Here is a 21088-nt window from a genome sequence, read left to right as displayed (position 1 = left end):
CGAGATGTTGCGGTCAGTGGAAGGCGACAAGGAGCTCTCGGAGAGCGACGAGGAGCGAGATCAGTGATATTACTTCGGGGAATAAATCGCTTGTTTCTCTTGCATTCGTTTTTCTTGCTCAATAAGTTCCTTGCGCGTTACAAACGGAGGTGCAAGTTTTTTCGTTTTTTTGCCTGAAAAATCGGGTGCGCGTTAGAAACGGGGGCGTCTTAGAATCGGGTAATTACGGTACGGGGCCAAGTTTTTACGATACAGGCATGAGTAAAGCAAGCTCGATATATGGGGGAAAAGCGCACGGCGTTTGAGAATCTGCGGTGACGCGCACAGCGTTCATTCATTGCTTAGGCCTCGCCTAGTGATTGCTCCGATTCCGAGCCATTCTGTGAGGCTTATCTTAGGCATTTTACAGCCGACAACATGGCAGAAGCGTGGTACGACCATACCTCGGCAAAGTCGGCGTGGCTCACTCAAACTCAGTCACAATTTTTTTTTCGAATCACCACTCACTCAAACTCAGACTCAATGCTGAGCAGCACATCTGCGCTCACTCAAACTCAAACTCACATTGAGCGCAAAACTCAGAACTCCCTCGGACTCAAAACTCAAAATGTACTCAGAACTCAAAATGTACTCAAACTCAAAATGTAATCGAAACTCAAAATGTATTTAAAACTCAAAATGAACTCAGAACTCAAAATGGACTGAGAACTCAAAATGAATTCAGAACTCAAATGGCCTCACAACTCTCTCATGCTAGGAATTTACTCGGGGTCAGATGGACTAAGATTTCATTAGCAGTCAGTGTTTTCAAATTCACGCGTGGTAAAATATTACGGGTGCAAATTCGTGAGCTCAAACTCTTGCATTCGCCACGACATAACACCGTAGCTCCTGTGACGTCGGAAACAATTTTCGTTGCAGATTTAATACAGCTATACCTGCTGCCCATGATGAGTAGCGCTGGTTGCAAGCAATTGTACGTATATCTTGGATACCAAACTCTTGATGTAGGCACCGTGTTCGTGTTCATGACAGAGGCGGTCGAGGCTCGATAGTGTGCTGGGTCCCCAGTTGGAAACAAGCAAGATTGGGTGAGGGGACGTGCGCTCAGTGCTCCGTTCATTTATGTCGAAGCTGTTGAGGGTTACGGTTCCGTGCATTCTTCCTCTGCATCCTGAAAAAACGCCTTGTGTCAAAGCGAACTGTTCCCGCGAATCTCTGAAGCGCGAGGCGTTCATTGATATACTTTTGCTGTTTGATTGCGTAGCATTCTTTTCCGAGTACACCCCTCCCCCTATCCCCGCCACGATCTTGTAACACCCTGCATATACACAAAAATGCAGATATCACGGAAGTTCAACTTGTAATCATTATAAAAGCGTAAACGTAGAGAGTTGATAAAACTAAATGTTAAAAATTTAAAAAGTATTAAGAAAAATATCGAAAATGGCAAACTCTTTAACACGGGAGTCATAGATCGTCTCATATGGGGTGAAAATGCAGAGAGGCGTGGCACTAAAGAATGTGGGGTATCAAAATGAGGGTCTCGAGGAGGGAAATCACGTGGGACAAACAAAAAAGTGCCTCGTTGTTTGCTGAGCACTTATATTAGTTTTATTAGCATTTGCTAGGTGTGATGCGCTCTCGTAGCTCGGAAAAACACCATGGTGTCGTCGTAAGCAATGACAGCTACCGTACCCAGCTGTTAACTTCCAGCATGCGCGCGTGTGTGAGTGTGTGTGTGTGTGTCTTTGAGAGAGTGTGAGTGAGAGAGTGTGTGTGAGAGATAGTGAGAGTGAGAGTGAGTGAGAGTGAGAGTGAGAAAATGAGATTAGGAGAGAGAGAGAGTGAGAGAGTGAGAGAGTGTGAGAGTGAGAAAGTGTGAGAGAGAGTGTGCGAGAGAGAGTGTGAGAGTGTTAAAGTGTGAGAGTCAGAGTGTGAGAGTGTGAGGGTGAGTGTGAGAGTGAGAGAGTGTGAGTGAGAGAGAGTGAGAGACAGAGTGAAAGAGAGTGAAAGTGAGAGAGTGAGTGAGAGACTGAGAGTGAGTGAGAAGGTTAGAGTGAGTGAGAGAGTGAGAGTGAGCGAGAGTGCGATACTGAGAGTGTGAGAGTGAGAGTGCGAGAGTGAGCTTGTGAGTGTGAGTGTGAGAGTGTGAGAGTGAGAGACTGAGAGTGTGAGAGAGTTAGAGTGAAAGTATAAGTGTGAGAGAGTGAGAGTATGAGTGTGAGAGAGTGAGAGAGAGTGTGAGTGTGTGTGAGATTGAGAGTGAGAGTGAGAGTGTGAGTGCGAGTGTGAGTGTGAGTGAGAGTGTGACTGAGAGTGAGAGTGAGAGAGTGACTGAGAGTGAGAGTGTGAGTGTGAGTGTTAGTGAGAGTGTGAGTGAGAGTGTGAGTGGGAGTGTGAGTGTGAGAGTGTGGCTGAGAGTGTGAGAGTGAGAGTGTGAGTGAGAGTGAGCGTGTGAGTTGAGAGTGTGAGTTGAGTTTGAGTTGACAGTGTCAGTGTGAGTGAGAGTGTGAGTGACAGTGAGTGTGACAGTGAGAGTGTGAGTGTGAGTGTGAGTGAGAGTGTGAGTGAGAGTGTGAGTGTGAGTGTGAGTGAGAGTGTGAGTGTGAGTGTGAGTGAGAGTGTGAGTGTGAGTGTGAGTGAGAGTGAGAGTGTGAGTGTGAGTGTGAGTGAGAGTGACAGTGACAGTGTGAGTGAGAGTGTGAGTGAGAGTGAGAGTGACATTGTGAGTGTGAGTGAGTGTGAGTGTGAGTGAGAGTGTGAGTGCGAGTGAGAGTGAGATTGAGAGTGTGAGTGAGAGTGAGAGTGACAGTGACAGTGTGAGTGTGAGTGTGAGTGAGTGTGAGTGTGAGTGAGAGTGAGAGGGTGAGTGTGAGTGTGAATGTGAGTGAGAGTGACAGTGACAGTGTGATTTTGAGTGAGAGTGACAGTGTAATTGGCGTATTCATGGGAGGTTGTGGTCGTTACTACACCAGGGTGGCCAGTCCTGCTCTGGTGAGGGAGTGCATTACCGGCAATGGTCGCCGGGGTCAGACCGCACCCCAAGCCCCTCTGTGCAATTCCATCAACACGCGGATTTTTCTTTTTTTTTAATCCGGTGGGAATTGTCCGGCACCGAGATTCGAACCCCGGTCCTTCTGCACGCGAGGCGGGTGTTCTACCTCTTCGCCATTCCTGCGCAAGAAGTTAGCATAGGACCGAGGTAATTGGAGAATAATGGGAGAGGTCTATGCCCTGCAGTGGGCGTAGATAGGCTGGTGATGATGATGATGATGATGATGATGATGACAGTGTGAGTGAGTGTTAGTCTGAGTGTGAGTGTTAGTGAGAGTGTGAGTGAGAATGAGAGTAAGAGTGAGAGTGAGAGTGTGTGTGAGTGTGAGGGTGGAGAGTGAGAGTGAGAGTGTGAGTGTGAGTGTGAGTGAGAGTGAGAGTGAGAGTGAGAGTGAGAGTGAGAGTGTGAGTGTGAGTGTGAGCGTGAGTGAGAGTGTGAGTGTGAGTGTGTGAGAGTGTGTGAAAGTGTGGGCGTGTGAGAGTGTGAGAGTGTGAGTGTGAGTGAGTGAATGAGTGTGAGTGAGCGAGTGTGAGTGTGTGAGAGTGTGAGTGTGAGTGTGAGTGAGTGAGTGAGTGAGTGAGTTTGAGTGAGTGAGTGAGTGAGTGAGTGTGAGTGAGTGGGTGAGTGATCGTGTGAGTTTGAGTGTGAGTGTGAGTGTGAGCGTGTACCTTTTGCTATATATCTTTTGCTATATCCTCATAATTATAACCAGAAAGCATTGTTATATTTACCCACGTGATCCCCTCGACGAGGCCTCTATTTGATACCCCAGACACCCTAGCAGGATCATATAAAATTCATACCAGTCAAACTAACCATGACTGTCATGACTGTAACCAGGACTTATTATTTAGGTGTCCGACATGATTCCCCTAACTGGAACCTGCAATTTGACGCCCCACATGCTTCAGCGGCCTCACCTTAAATTTAACACAATCTATGACTCATAATGACTATCTCATGATTCGAACTACGAAGCCTTTTTTATTTGTACCACGCGATTCCCCTCGTCAAGATCGTAAATTTGATACCCTACACGCCCTAGCATAGTCACTTCGAATTTTCCCCAATATAAGACTCACTATGACAATCTCATGGTTATAACCAGGAAGCATTTTTGTATTTCTCCCACGTGATTCCGCTCATCAAGACCATTATTTGATACCCATCACATCCTAGCTGAATCAATTTGAATGTTAAACCAATCAATGACTAACCATGACTATCTCATGATATAGCCCTACCACATTTTTACCCACGTGATTTCCGTTATCGGAACCTTCAAGTTGATACCCCGGACACCCAGCGGCATCATTGTGAATTTTAACCTAATTTATGACCCATTTTGACTCTGTCATGATAATATTCAGGAAGCACGTGATTACCCTCGTCGAGACCATTAATTTGATACGCCACATGCCCTAGCGTAGTGAACTTGAATTTTAACCGAATCTATGACTTACGATGACTACGTCATCATATATCCATAACGCATTTTCGTCGCGAATAATTCCCCACATCGAGACCTTGAATTTGATTCCCCACATGCCCTCGCGGCATCATTTTGGATTTTAACCCAATCTATGACTTATTATGACTGACTGATGACTACAATCAGGAAGCATTTTTATTTACCCCGCGTGATTCCGTTAATCTTGACCTTTCATTTGATACCTTACACGCCTTACCGTCATCAGTTTCACTTTTCACCCAGTTAACGTGGTCACTATTCTGTCTTACGGGACGCTGCCAGTCAATTCAGCTAATTCATTTGAAATAGCAGAAAGGACAGCCCCCGCACCCGTTTTCCCCCGGCTCTCACCTCTTCCTTTGTGACCTCTAGTATATCAAGCCGTTAACAGTAGCAGGCGAAGAACCAGCACGCCACTTCCACCGTGTGCTTTCCCACCACCCTTTCCCACACTCTTAGTGGATCCGTCAGGAGGAAAAGTTAAGACAACCCTTTTTATGATCTCACCAGCCAATTATCACTGACGGGCCCAGCCGCGAAAATTAGGTGTACAGCAAGTGCTTGTGGCCATGAAAATTCAACAAGAAACTAAAAAAATCAGACACGCCCTCCTTTCCAACCGATCATGCAGATCGCGATTGGTGCCGTACGGGCAGGTAACCTGAATTCCGAGCCCACAGTGACGCATGAAACTTAACAGCCAACCATAGCTGCCTGCAGGCTACTCATATGTACTCAAACTAAAAACAGACTCAAAACTCATATGAACTCAGAACTCAAAATGTACTCAATCTCAAAATGTACTCAAACTCAAAATGTACTACTCAGAACTGAAAATGGACTCAAACTCAAAATGTACTAAGAACTCAAAATGGACTCAAACTCAAATTGTACTCAGAACTCAAAATGGACTCAAACTCAAAATTTACTAAACCTCAAAATGGACTCAAACTCAAAATGTACTGAGACCTCAAAATGACTCAAACTCAAATTGTACTCAGACTCAAAATGGTCTCAGAGCTCGAAATGGACTCAAACTCAAAATGCACTCAGAACTCAAAATGAACTCAAACTCAAAATGTGCTTAGAACTCAAAATGACTCAAACTCAAATTGTACTCAAACTCAAAATGGACTCAAAGTCAAAATGAACTCAGACTCACAACTTGGACTCACAACTCAAAAAAATCCCGGCATTTCACCGAGGGGAAGAATGTGAAAGTGCGAATGCACGAGTTGAATTGGCGCGGTTCGGTAATGTTCGCGAAAGAGAGATCACACACACACAGCTACAAAGAAAGAAAGATGCATTTATTCACAGACACCTATTTGTGTTGTCGTTTTACTTGATTGCTAGAGCGGATCTCAGCTTTGAAATTTCGTGTCAGTACTCCTTTAAGCGGGTGCATTAGCCCTTCTCACGCCCGATTCCTTGCCAATCCCCCACGTGGGTATGTGCCATGTCAGCGGCCAGTAAGCGCGCGCCCATCTCCCCCCGTTGCCAAGGAAGACGAGGAGATTCCTGGCCAATCCCCCACGTGGGTATGCTATGCGGACATCGCCGGTGGACGCAGGTTCAGGGTCGCTTAAGAAGTGCATCGCACTTAAAATGGACTCAAACTCAAAATGTACTCAGAACTCAAAATGTACTCAGAATTCACTAGGCCTCAGGCGTACTCAAACTCAATCGGGCTCAAACTCAGTCGGGATCATTTGGCTCAAACTCACTCAAGCTCAAACTCACCATGCCACACTAGCCTCGCGCTCACTCAAACTCAAAGTCACGCGTGAGTTTGAGTCCAAATGAGTCCGAGTGAGTGGACTCATGAGTGAGTTCGCCGACCTCTGTGTACGACGATTACTGAGACATCGAGAATGCCCATCCATCGATGCCGTCGGATGTCAAAAATGTTGTTTTAGAGAACAGAAACCGAAACTGGTTTGAATGCTACTGACATCGCCAAATCAAGGTGCATCTCCTCGTGCAGTCACAGCCTTTAGTGTTTATTTGGTGCGGTTGCCTCAGACTGCGCATGGTAGTTTTTTTTCTTCCGCACTTCATAAAATAACTACCGAGTTATCAACTGGATAAACGATAAAAAGCGTGTTAATTTTAATCACTCTACGCAGTGCAAACAAAAACGGGTGCTTGACAAATTCACCTCAATGTCCCTTTAAATTCTGTGACTTGTCTGCCTGTGAGCACCAAGTCCAGCTTGGAGTTAACAAGCTACCTGGTTGGGCTGATATCAATGGTTTTAAATTTAATCCCAGAAAGTGCACTTGTGTTTCCTTTCAATGAGGCGTGCCGTCCGGCCGGATCAAGACATAAAATTCAATGGTGACTTGCATAGTCCTTGACCAGAAGCTCTCATTCATAATGAGAGCTTCTAATGCAGAATAACTAAAACATAAATGCTTAAAAACACTTAATATCATAAAGGGTCTAGAGGACATTTCTTTTGGTGCTGACAAACACCTTCTCCCCGTGTATTTACTAGCTTAAAAGTTCACGATTATTACGGAAGTGTGGTAGATGTGTCAGCCACTAAAACAACCCTGAAGATGCTGGACTCTGTGCATCATCTGGGCCTCCACGTGGTGTGAGGTGCATTTCACTCTAGTCCTGTTAAAATCGTCTATGCAAAGTGCACAAAATGGTGCCTCAAATATCAGGGAGGATACACGGAACTTCCTTATGCTTTTAAAATCTCATCAATGCCTCACAATCCTTTTTAGTCAATTTTTTCTCAATTTAATTCTAACTTCTTCAAATTCGTCCATCTATCTCTACTCCCTTATCTTTCAGAGTAAGAGAACAAGCGTCAGAATTTGATGTTGCATTTTCACACATGAAAACCACCTTTACCGAATTTCTAGCACCTAGACAGCTTCCCCAATACAATGTGACGTATCTTTCACTAGCGTCGAGAAAATTCGAGTTCCCAGAAGAGCGATCCTGCAACATTTTTAGAAGCTAAGAAGCGTATAGTCAAGCCTGTTCCCTCCGCCGTTGTGTGGGCGCCGTTGTGCGGCGTCCGTACCTCCACTTCGCATGCCTGGCCAGGCAGCGCTGATGGTGATTGTGGCAGAATGCCCCTAGGGATTGGCCAACCAAAGAAACCATCACGACATAGCTTCGCGTTCAACCACCCTCGTCACCTTCCCGTAGGGGAACCCTGAGTAGTATGCCAGGCATTCCTCCTCTCTTCTCCAAAACTCCTGTCCTCTCCGGTATTCCTCCTTTCCTCGACGAAGCCCCTCTTTTATCTGGGATTGCGCAACGAATGGCAACACCTGCGGCTCCGCGCGTGATAATGCGAAGCAGCTTAGGGTTAGAGACGCGACGGTAGGCGCTGCATACTCCGCTGGGAGCGCCACTGTAGCTCCGCGGTATAAATTACGCGCACGCGCGCTCCACACATCTTATTCTCCTCCCGTAGCGCCACGATCAAACTGAAAACTAATGGCAACTTTAGTTGACCCCGTGGCTGCTTCGCATACTACTCAGGGTTACACTACAGGAAGATGTTGAAATTTTTTTGTCTCTGGAGCACAACAATGTGTGTTGAGTTGCACACTCAGGCCTCAAAAACTGCACCTCTGTGTGCTGTGCAGCGCACGGTGGCGCCTTTTTTGTCTGGAAAACTATGAATAGAAATACGAGTACCTTTATGGGAGAGGCCTACGGCATACTTCTTGTAGCTAATCATATTCTTATAACTCGAATTGCCAAACCAATATTCTGCACTCATTCGTGAAGATTTGTGCGTGCATAGTAATCACAAAAATTTTCTAAAAACCGTGGGGTCAATCTTCACATTAATAAAATTATGTCTGTATATGCGTTAAATCTCTAAGTGACCGTGTGGTTGGTGCGTGGGCACTCTGAGATTGCAGAAAATCAGACCGCAGACCAAATAGCTTCCTCAGATGCCCGTGCAACAACAGGGGACAAACAACAATACCTACAACGACCTCGTCACACATCAGACAAGACCTGCGCACAACATAGCAAGCACACTTAAATAAACCGACAGAGAACAAACTACACATAATAAAGACACTCTAGGGACCCTATACCACCGACACATGCAACCGACACAATGATGTTACCCTGGCTGGATTACGGATAGGCCACACACACGCAGCACACTCCCACCTGCTCACGGGATCCCCAAGAGCACTGTGTAGCAGGTGTGGAGACGGTCTATCTGTGATACACATGCTACTTCAATGCATAGCACGCCACACAAAACGGCCCAAACACTTTGCTGAATTCGAAGGACAACACATCCTACCACACACAGCGTTTTTCCTTTATGAAGACGCGATGGTTTTGATCGAGCGTTTTTTTTTTAGTTTTTAGGAGAGACATTTTCATACCCAGTTTCATACCACGCATAATCAAAACTTGCCCTTCTAAAGCCGCCATCGTCATTACCTTAGACAAATATTCTTTGTGTTCTTGCTGACGGAATTTAGTGTTGACGTCTCCATTTCTTATATATAAAGATTGTTTTGATGCTCTTTGCCACAGTTGGCCTTGCGCTATTAAAATTACACCATCATCATCATTACCACTGAAGCGTTTTAGCAGACGTTATATAAGTGGCACAAAATTCCGGGTTCAGGTATACACAAATGTTATTCCTCTCGAGCGTAGAAAGAGGAATTGCGTCATGCAAACCCAGTCTCAGGAGCAAATGTTTCCTTATGACAATATGTGTATCTTACAGCTTTTGCACAAGCGAGTATATTACCTTACTTTCACTGCTGTAAAGTTTACAATATTTGGATGTTTTTTCTCATTAGAACACTTACGAATGCGATAAGTAAGATGAATATTCTCGGAATACAGCTTAAGTGTAACGGGCTTGCACAAACAGCAGGCTTTTTTTCTCAGATCCTTTCTATTGTTGTCCAGTGCAGTAGCAAATACCACATAAACTGGGATTATTCACGCGAGAACAATACATCGCGTCAATTGTTTTTCCTCGGCAGACGACAGTTTCTCGCTTTTACAAGGTTCGATAGCGTAAGGGGGAATGTTAGGTGTATGTGATGATTAATATGCGTTCGTTACTCCTGTCCGTAGAGAAGGTATATCCATTCTATACGTGTCGCGTATTTTTGTAATATCACCTATTTGAAGGCACAGATTTGCTATGGAGTTTTTATTTACTTTAATCACATCAAGAGCTACTGTATATCTGGTGTAAGTGGGCCGGTTTGATCCAACGTAACCAAACAGGGGCAGCAACGTCGGTGAACCTCGAATAACAATCGTTTCCCATAACATGGGGTAGGACTATGCCACTTGAAGTGGTAGAGGCTCTATACCACCATTAGACTCGGCAGCTGCTAAGCATTTGTTTATAACAATTTTACAACAACCAGTACTGCTGTTTACAACAGAAATTTCACCTGTAACGACAGGATTGAATTCATTATTTTGTGGTGAATTTTTTTCTGCTTTCGGATTTACCAAAATTGTTAAACCTTGCGTGGGTTTTGAGTGATCAATGAGGTGACAACACCGCAATGGATGGAACGCAACAAAGAAGAGACAAACAGTAGAGCTGACTGTGTTTTTATTGAGTAACTGCACACATTCATAAAAGCGAGGGCAAACCCTTAACAATAAAAACAACAAAAAAGAAGAGGGTAAGGGATAGTAATAAAGGCATTGTTGAGCCGCATTAGGCTAATACCCGCCATTTGTCCTAGGGAGGGAGGCCTCGTTCCCACCATCACTTAAGAATGTTTAACTCTTTGTGATCTATTCATGTTTAACCTTTTGTGACCCTACCTATTTCCTGTTCAATTGCTAGCTTCTGTGAAATGCTCTTTTGTGCCCCCTATCTATTCTCTTGACCCGCGGGGGGCACACCCATCTTCGCTTCCCCCCGAACCAGTCTCAGCAGTCACTGAATACCTCAGTGTATACTCTTCCCTTTCTTTTCAAACCGCGGTTGTCCAGTTTCCCCCATTGTCCGAACTTGCAGCCCGCGCGGCATACGTTGACCCGTCATGGTGCAACCTTGAACGCTGCATTGTTAACACGACCCCTTTTTCTCTCTCTCGCTCCCCCCCCCCCTTTTTTTTCTTGTTTGTTTGTTGATGTTGTAACATAGGCGTAGCCAGACTGTATGCACACTCCCCATTTCTGAAACATTTTCCGCTCTTTCTCACAGTTTTATGCAAACCTATATAAGAAATGTGTTCAAAATGTTTGCGACAGCAAAATCCTGTAACTTTACTCTGATGAAGGCAAGTCCCGTTGCCGCTACGTAAGTAAACATTGTTTGTTATTGTTCTTGCTGTGTATCCGACTCTTTACTTCTATATATATATATATATATATATATATATATATATATATATATATATGTATTGAATTGGGGTTGTTTTGTAGTAGACACACAAGTCACAGAAGTCCGTAACGGCACAGGGAGCCTAAAAACGCTAGATCTAAAGCCGCACTGTGAGCGCCAGCCTGTGCCTTAATCACTAGCTGCTCAATGGCGCCCCCTTCCCCGCTCTTACGCCGACGCAGCTCCAGGCCTAAGTAATGCCTGGGAGGCACTTGCTTGTTCTGTTATTCTTTTGTTGCCGCCGCCGGCGTAGTCAGTAGTATTCTGCAATGGTCAAATAAACGCCTTCATTGCAGTTATTCCGCTTTGCCTCGCCATGCATTTTCAACGCTACATCCTTCACGCCAAGTGCGCAGCCCAGCCAACAGGATTATGCGCGTTGTATTCCAGGGCGCTAATACAGCTATGTGGTTTGGCACGCGGTACACTGTTCGCCCTTTTACTGAAATGTCATGGTGTACACAAATATTCTTCCCTTTCGCGAACTTTAGTTTGCGGTGCCGATTCTTTGGGAATAGAGAGAAATTGTGATCCAACCCAGCTTCTAGCGCCTTCGTCTTTTGACGTTTCCTTTTAGCAGTTTTCCCCTTACTTATCTTCAAGTTGCGCTGGGCCATACATGCTAACTGTCGTGGACCAAGTATGTCGCGCCCTAACAAACATTTCTTACTGTCTCCGACCAGCGAATCGTTCCAAATCACCTTGAGTTCTGTTCTCTTGCACATTTCTTCCGTGGTCACTTGAGGTGCTCTAAGACTATAATGCTCATTGGGTGTTACGTGTCATTGCATGTTGTGTATTGTCAACTTGTTGCTTATGTTATCCGCTTGCACTTGTACAACCAAGGTATGAATCATTGTGCCTTGATCTGATACCTTACTGCCTGCGGAAACCTCGTTAGATTTAGTCTCTCTTTCATTAGACACGAAATGGCCGGTTGTCAGTGTTGCCGCATGTTGCAAATTCACGTTTGTGTTAGTCCTAATTTGGGCCTTGCAATTAACTGCTCTATTACTCTGATTCGTGTCTGAAGTATCGCTCTTTCTAAAGTATTCTTCCGTATTTTGCTGGTGTTCTTTCAGTAATTCATTGGTTCGACCTCTGTAGGAACCCTTAAGGTTTTGTCGGGCTCTCTGTGCATCGACCATTCTAAAATACGCCGTTGCCTTTCCATGCAAACGGATTCTTTAAACCTCAGCGCCTCTTCAACCTCGGCCTCTAATTTGTTGATGTCCACGGTGTCTTGAAATTTTTGGTTAATCAATTTCAGTCTGCCACGATAGTCAAGCAAATTAAGAAGACTTTAATTCAATTCACGTATTGGTCGCCTTTCGGCTGGGAGGAGGTCTTCAATCATGCGAATTATGGACGTGATACCTTGACAGACGATGCTCCGCCTTTCAAGTCAGTATCGTCAGTATCATCTACGCATAGGATCTTCATGCATCGTATCGGCTTCTTGCATCTTCGGCCCGCCTTATTGCATCTTCTTCTTCTTAGGCTGCTCCGATGATCGTCGGTTCGGGTTCTTCAAACCGGGGCTTCATTCCGGCTCCCAAGAGGTGAGAGGGCGGACCAAAAGAAGCAAATTCGCTCAATGTGGCTTACCTCCCAAGGTCCCTTGTCCCGGGTTTCACGGCAACAATATGTAGACAAAGATCTAGCTGCCGAGATGCCTACCGATGATTCCTTTATTCCTGTAAACTCATGATGATGTTTGTGGGGCATGAGAGAGGCAGAGCTACTTCTGCCTACTTGGAAGAAAGCCGCAGAGCTACTTGAAAGAGCTAGAAAGAGCTAGAAAGAAAGAGCTACTTGGAAGAAAGCCGCACCGTATACTCTCACCTCGGCAGTGCAGCAACAGCCTAAACGGCCACAACGCACACGATGGCTTCCTAGCCACCTAAACAAATTTGTGCTTGAGTGAAGCGTGCGGCAGTCTTTCGCTGCGTGTGTCAGTGTGGAGACAATGGTGGACAATTTGTGAACATCTTTGACCACAAGACTTGGTCAACCAAAATGGGGTTGAAGGCTGTGAGCACCAGCGTATGCCTTAAAAACATCTGATCAGTAGCGCCACCTTTCACGCCTTTACGCCGCGACGTTCAAGGCCTAAGTGAGGCCAGGGACGCACTTGATTGTTCTGCTGTTTTTGACGTCTTTATTTCTGCATTGTGCATGTTATAAATTTTGCGCAGAACTGGGGGATTTATGGTGGAGGGGAGGTGTGCCGCTGTCCACACTTTCGAGGTGGGGTGGTCCCGAGGTCGGCTCTGCAATGAAACGGCCGGGTCCTCATTCGCCCTTAAACCATTGAAAAAAAAACCGCCAGAGCAGAAGTGCGTCACATGTTCCAGCGTGCCATGGTGGATGGATCCACTACGGGAGGGTACTAGGTCGGCGTACACTGAGAGACTGAGGTGCAGTCTCCCGAACCACGTAAAGGCAGGGCAATGTCACAAAAGATGTTCAGTTGTGCCTCTTGCGAGCACAACAGCCACTGTGGAGCTACGTATGAGTGCGGGTTCATGAGATGTATCCGCGCTGGGGACAGAAGTTGGCCAGTCTGGGCATGGCGAAGAAGTACGGCCTCTATCCTTCGAAGAGTGCTGGGTGGTGAGACAGAGAGAGAAAAAAACTTTACTGAAACGCCTGCAGAGCGGTTAGTCTACACCTTCTATGGGTCCGTCATCATGACGTGCCTGGACGTCGTGACGACTGCGTTCAAAGGGCCGCTTCCGTGTTACACCCATGGGTCCAGGAAAGCTTGCGTCCCCCTCCCTCAAGGCTTCCCCGGTCGCTGCCTCTCGAGGGCCGCTGTGACCTGCTGGACGGCCTGGAGGTGTAGTTCGTAGTGATAGCTCCTTGTTGCAGCCTCCAGCTGCGGTGCGATCGTTGTCTTCTCGCTTGCCTATCGCGGGTTCACCTCACGGTTCCGCAGCATGTGTGCTACCGTATCTCGGTCCTTCGCGCAAAACCTACATACATCACTCTCATACACACTGGGGCAAATGTAATTGGCAAGCACCGGGGTGATCAGGGATCCAGTCTGCAGCTGTCGCTAAACTACTGCTCCGCGCGGGTGAGTCCAGGGTGCGGGGGTGGCATAGTTCTTGTATTCATTCGATACCACTTTACGATATCGTTGTAGTTGGCCATCGTATCCTTGCTAATGTCGAACGGTCTGCACCTGGGTCGTCCTGGCTGGCTGCAGCGCGCTTGGCGAGTCCTCGCCTGACTGCATTGACCGTCTCTATGTAGTTGTCATTCCCCCAGCTCGAGACACGTGGGCCCATGTGGGACCGGAACCATTTGATTGATACCGGTGTCGTGTTGTCTTCTGTCTTGCTCAGGATGTCCGCCACTGCCCTGGACACCCTGTTCTTGGCACAGTTCAGCACTGCTGTGCGGGAGTCACACAGCACCGTCGTACAGGCCGGGTCCGCGAAAAGCCAGGGCGATGGCCACATCCTCTGCTTGATGTACCTTCTTATTATAACTGCTGCCGACTGTCTTGGTCTCCATGGTTGATGCCGCAATCACCGCAGTCACGTAAGCTCCGGGGATGTCTACATATTCTGCCGCGTCCACGTACACGGTACCATTGTCGGTCGAGTGGAGGTCGATGAGGGCCTTGGTGCTGGCTGGTGGCCTTTCCTCATTGTGCTCAGGGTTCATGCTTCTGGGCCCCGGACATATGTTAGTTTGGCAGCTGACATCATTCGGCAACGAGACTGCACTCTCTTGTAGGTCTGCCATGGGAACTAGCCCCAGGTGCTGCAAGATGTGCAGTCCCGTCCTCGTTCCGGAAAGGCGTTCCAGCTGGGCCGTCCGTTGGGCTTCTGTATTTTCGTCCTGGGTATTGTCGACACCAAGAGCCATGAACTTATAGATGCTCGTGCTTACGAGGAGTCCCATCGCCATCTTGTACGTCTTGCGAATGGCCGCATCCGCAAGTTGTGGAAGGTGGACACGTACGCAACGTGGCTGACGAGGATGGTGAGAGGTCGCCGATATTTTTCCTCGAGGTTGGGCAAGTGCCAGAGAATTGTGCGGCGATAGCATAGAGCACGATGCCATATCTCGGCCTTATTCATTAGAGGCGACGGTGGGGGTGCAACATCGGCAATGTCCGAAGAAGGCGAAACGACAGCGCATCCAGGCAACGTTTCGGAAAGGGCAGCAGCGCGAGCTGCCTTGTGTGTGTTTTTGTTCTCAGTAATTCCCTCATGTGCAAGATTTCATTTTATAACTACTATGTAGCCTTCTTCCCGTAGGTGACGGGCTTCTTTCCGAATTGACTTAAAAGCAGAGTAGTCCGCTCTCCCAGCACGGCAGATGGTGTACGGTGCTTGCGAGTCGGTGCAAATGTATTAGGTGCGAGATTACAGATCGGCGTTTCTACTATTCGAGTAATGGCAAGGCGTATGGCTGTGAGCTCATCATTGGTGACTGTGTTCCTCGGTGAGCCGTTGAAATACAGGCGTATCTGTTTAAGAATCGTGGGAAGCTATTGCGGCGCCATTTTGGAACTGGGTGGCATCCGTGTACAGAAGAACGGTTCCTCCTAGGGATAGCTTGTTTGACATCTTCATGTGGTGTTTGGCGGCAGCTTTGCGCCTTTGCGGGTTAAACTCATGTTCTGTGGTAATGGTATACAATCCACGAAGTCGATAAGTTCCCATCGTGGGGCAGGAGACGAAAGCGGCTCCAGGTTGTCGACGTCGTATCCCAATGCCCGCAAGATGTAACGGCCAGTCACGGTTTTGGAAAGATGGACGCGCTGAGTTGCGATTGTTGCTCTGCCACATCTTGCAGGGCATTGAGTTTGCTGCATGTATGCAGGTCCACTACTGTGAGCAGTGCGGTAGCGCAGTTACTAAAAGCATCGCTTTGCGATTTATTCTTTCAAGCTGAAAGCGCTGGGTCGCGTGAAGTCTCACGTACAAATATGCGTACAGGATTTTTAACCTTGTGAGGGCTAGGGTGATCTGTCAGATCCCCGCTTCTTTGATTGCCCATACACGGGTGAAGACGCAATGCATAACGTGTAAGGCATGATGGCAAATATTCATCGTGCTATGAAGCCAGCTTTTAGTTCTTCCGTCCTCGTTAATGAGCATGTCTAATATACGAATTGCTCGTTTCCGCCATACGACTGAGCCCCCTAAACAAAGAAGGATAAGGTTTCGTTCGGCCTCAGATCGCAGTCGCGGACTGTTCACGACAGCCACGTATTCGGTTTTTCTGAGGAGAGGTTTTCATACCGCACTGCTAGATGAAGTAATGGAGGACATTCAGGCGGGCCTGCCGGGATAGTTCTTGCTCTCCGGGGAACCCGGAATGGGTCCAAAGGTTATGTCGCTTGCATACACGGCTAAATTAAGACCGGGTATCGACGTCAGCATTAGTGGGAGACGTGACATGACGATGTTAAACAGAGCCGGGGATATGACAGCGCTTTGTGTGACGCCTGTTTGGTTGTTCTGCAATTCACCCTGACTATCACCCGACCATTACTGGGACAGGTCTGTCCACAAGAAAGAAATTCACGAAGCCGTATAGGTTTTCGCCTACCGCTAAGGTCGGGAGCATCGTTCAATATAGTTGAATGGGGTAAAGAGTGAAGCGCCCGTTTCACGTCTACTCTAACTACCATTTCAAGCTGTGCGCTGCTAGGGTACGCTAGAACATCGTTATGAAGCCTCCTGAGAATATCTTGCGCACAAACCACGCGGAAAAGACCTACTGGCATATGGGACAGTACGTTGTACTTGTCTAACAGTGTGGTCTTGTCAGAAACTTACGTTCTATGACATTACAGAGGTTGGATCTTTTGATCCCTCTGCCGGCGTGGTCAGTAGTGCTTGCAATGGGGAAATAAACACCTTCTTTTCAATTATTATGCTTCGCCTCGCCATGCCTTTTCAACCCCCGCCATCACGCCCAGTCTTCACAGCGGAGACCGAGCTTCTTCTTCCACACGTAAGACTAGTTTTCTGCCAGCATGTTACAGCACATGACAATTTTGGGCCTTGTCCACTCCGCCTCCTGTGAACAGAGCGCGATCCTGTAGACTCACGGGACACACGACACAGCGGGATCATAGTACGGACCGAAACGGCTTTAAACCTTCGTCAGACCTCCCTCCCGCGGCGATGGATATCTGAGGAAGGTGTCATGGGCGCTATGACGTAGTGCACCGGCGCTGTGCTCTAGAGGATACGGGAACACCCGTAAAACCGAGAAAGAAGCTTCCTACACTATTCTGGTGTCTTGGAGCGAATCCACAGCCACACCATAAAACCTGGGCTATGCGTCGGGTCTTTAGCTGCGTCGTCGGGCCGAGATTTTTGGTGCCACTTATCTTGTGTCGTAAAAGACCTTGCCTTTTGGCGGCATTCGTACGCGTACTTGGCAACTCCAGAAGCTGCGGAGCACTCGGAGCAATGCGGTCTGAAGGGAGAAAAGTATTAAAGGTGCATAACGGTTCGCGACATTACAGTAAGAATAACGGCAAGGAAATCCCAACCCAACATGGGGTCATGGAAACAAGAAGGAACACGATGAATTCTACAACCTACAAAACATCCTGGATCGTCACTGGCACCAAGGACGCTGCAGACGCATGGGCGTGTGCATTTGCGGTATGTAGCGGAAAGCCACCGACTGGCGCCGTCATTTTGTTATTACACGCCAGAGGTCGGCATGAATAACTGAAACGGCAGCTCCAGTGTGCAATGACGTCAATGCACGTCCAAGATCCACAAATACGTCCATAACAATTTGGGGCGAAAAACGAGGCCCTGGACAGTTTCCTGTAACGCAGTTCTTGCTCCCGGAACTATGTGAACAAATTTTCTTCTTCTGTGGCGGTTGGTCGTCAGCGCATGGGAGAAAGAGACCGACGACAAGGAGGGGAAGAGCTACAGGTAGCAAAGTGCGAGAATTGCGAGGTGGGGAGTTGAAGTCTGAGATGTAAGATGCTTCGCGTGGAGATCGGCTGCGAGGAAAATAAGTAAGGGCTCTGGTATTGTCGTTGGTGGGCATCAGGCATGGGCGGCGGGATCGGGCAGCATGTCCGGCATAACGGAAATTGAAATTGATGGGATGGTTGTCTCGCGTAAGCCAGGCACTGTTCGATTTGGGTGGAGGCTGACACTAGGCCGGTGGCCTCATCGGTACAGGGTGTCGATAAGGCTTGGCGGCCATTTGAGGGGAGACAACCATGGTGTCAGCATACTTGACGATCGGTACTGGGGTCCTGGCGACGCTTTCGGGGTACGGGAATGGTTTGTAACATTCACGTTATGACGAGCAGGCGCAGTGGGAGTTCAACAACGTGATATTGAATTACGCTTCGGAGTGTTTGCTGCAAAAAGACGAAGTCGCATGAGTGTATGACAGCAGAGAGAACTCACGGGCGACTTTTTCCCGCACTATTTGTTTGATGTGCAACAGCAGCGAATATTTGTCCATGCCACGGACGAAACTCGTTATGGCATCGTCTTGGACAGAGGTGCGTCGTGTGCAGACTCGCTGTTTACGAAGGTCGTCGTAAATGAGGCAACATTTCACCAATTCAGCAATAGAGCGCAGGTCGCCAAGCGCATGTGGAAGGCACCCTCGTCGATGACCTGCTTGATTTTCTCAGCCTCCTTCACAGATTGGTTCACACGCTTGCAGAGGTCCAAACCTTCCTCGACGGAGGTTGTGAACGTCTCGCCTGTTTGGTGTGCGCGGCCGTGCAAGCGTTGTTCTGCGCGCAGTTTCCGCACAGCAGGAGGGGCCAAAAGCTGCAATTTTTGTCCTGATGCCCGACCAGGGGGTTATGCGGGATCTGTTGTTCTTGAACCACAGTTCGGCGATACCGGTCAAGGAAAAGCTGACGTTATTGCGTTTCATGGCGTCATCCCATCTACCATGCCTTCTAACACGTATGAGGACGACAACCAATCCTGAACGTTTTGCCACTCATTGCTGTTGAACGTGGCAGGGTCACGTTCACTGGGAGTGCCAGGGCAGGTGATAGCTGGGTTCGGACGCATGCTGGGCGTGTCGTTATCGCCAGGCATGGCCGTAGGTATGGTGTGGCTGCGAAGTTTCAGGTCTTGGTCAGGTTAAAAATGAACGGAAAGTTGGGCTAGTTTAAGCGCCGTGTTGTCTACTTCTTCCTTCGTCCTTCTTTTTTTGAGCGCTTCTGTATTCCACCACTTGGTCAGGTAAGCCACGACCTCCGTCAAAATGAAATGGGGTTAAATGCTCGTTGATGATGATGATAGTTGGGTTTATTAACGCAAGGCCGACTATGGGCAAAGAGCGCCAAGAAGTTACTGAATTATGATGAGACCGTACATACTAAAACATGTGACTAAAAGTAAAGGTGATGCAAAACAAAAGACAATGGAGATGGCTGGTGTATAGGGCCAGGGTGATTACACATGATATGACAAGAGCTGCAGAAAGTTTACCTCAGCTAAAAACTTAAAAACACGTTGACTAGAAAACATTGGTTCGTCGGCTAAAAAGTATGATGGGTGCAAAGAAATGTGTCGTCTGTATAATTCAGAGAAATGTTTGTGTCGTGTTGTGTCAAGTGCCTTGCATGTGATTAGTATGTGGACTACGGATAGGCCCTTTCCACACCTGCTACACGTGGGTCCTGAAGTTCCAGTGAGCAGGTGGGAGTGTGTAACATGTGTGTGGCCTATCCGCAGCCTACCCAGGGCGACAACAGTGTATCTGTTGTGTGAGTCAGTTATGTGGCGTCCCAGTTTTGGTTTTATTACGTGTAGTTTGTTGTCTGTTTGTTGACTCCAGTGTAATTGCCGTGTGTTACGAAGCTGTTCTCTGATGTGTGTCTTTAGGTCGGTGTAAGGTACTGTTGTAACGTCAACTCTAGTCATGAGAGCAGCATCACCAGCCATTTGGTCGGCGGCCTCATGGCCAGGGATTCCACAATGCCCTGGTACCCAGCATATAGTTATTTCAAGATTTGAGGCACAAGCAGACATTAGTACCTTGAAGAGAGCATTTATGACATAGTTTTTAGATGACCTTCCTAATGACAGTGCCTGTACAACACTTTAAGAGTGTGTACACAATGGACTTGGGAATTTTATGTTTGATGAGGTGGTTTGAAACGAGAAATATGTCATATGCTTCTGCCGTGTAAATACTGTTATGAAAGTTCATTGTTTTGCTTACTCTAAAATTTGGTCCGTGCGCTGCACAGGATACCGTAAAACCAGTTTTCGACGCGTCGCTATAGAATTCTGCACACCTGTACTTGTTCTGCAGGAACAGGAAGTGCTGCAGAATTTCATTCCTGGGTACCCTATTTTTTTCTACAAGAGTGAATGACAGGTCGCATAATACAGAACGAAGATGCCATGGTGCGATGAAATTATGAATGGGTGTCTTGTGCGTGTCTGAAAGGGGGACATTGAGTGCAGAATCCTCCTCCCTAACTCTGAGAGAGAACGGTGAGGGAATAGATGGCCTGTTTAAAAAGAGTTGTAAGTTTGATGTAGCGTTCATGGTGGGATTAAAAGGATGGTTGGTCAGAGACACGATCTTGAATGCATACAACAAGTCAACATACTCCCGCTGATGCCCTAAGCACCATTTGTCGCACTCGACATAAAGGCTTTCAACAGGGCTAGTGCGGAATGCGCCACATGAGAGGCGAAGGCCAAGATGGAGCACTGGGTCGAGCATTTTCAGTGCTGTTTTTGTAGCAGACCCATACACGACACTGCCATAGTCGAGCCGAGACCCCACCAAAGCCGTGTAAAGGCGCAGCAGGAGTTGTTTGTCGGCCCCATAAGATAGATGTGAGAGGACCTTAAGAATATTCATTGTTTTTAAGCATTTGCATTTGAGCTCTCTGATAGGCGGGATGAATGTAAGTTTTTCGTCGAATAAAATACCTAAAAACTTGTGCTCCTTGTTAACAGGAATTGGCACATTCGCAAGAGTGATGTCTGGGTCCGGGTGGACGTCACGCCTCCTGGAGAACAGAACACATGAGCTCTTCGATGGATTAAGATTAAAGCTATTCTTGTCAGCCCAGCTAGCAAGTTTCTTGACGCCTAGCTGGACTTGACGTTCGCAGATGGACAGGTTACACGATTTAAAGGATATCTGCACGTCATCTACATACATGGAATAAGAGATTGTA

Source organism: Haemaphysalis longicornis, unplaced genomic scaffold (genome assembly GCF_048455015.1).
Source record: "Haemaphysalis longicornis isolate Haplotype H1 unplaced genomic scaffold, Haemaphysalis longicornis Haplotype H1 scaffold_3, whole genome shotgun sequence".
NCBI classification, from domain to species: domain Eukaryota; kingdom Metazoa; phylum Arthropoda; class Arachnida; order Ixodida; family Ixodidae; genus Haemaphysalis; species Haemaphysalis longicornis.
This window is presented reverse-complemented; position numbering follows the sequence as displayed.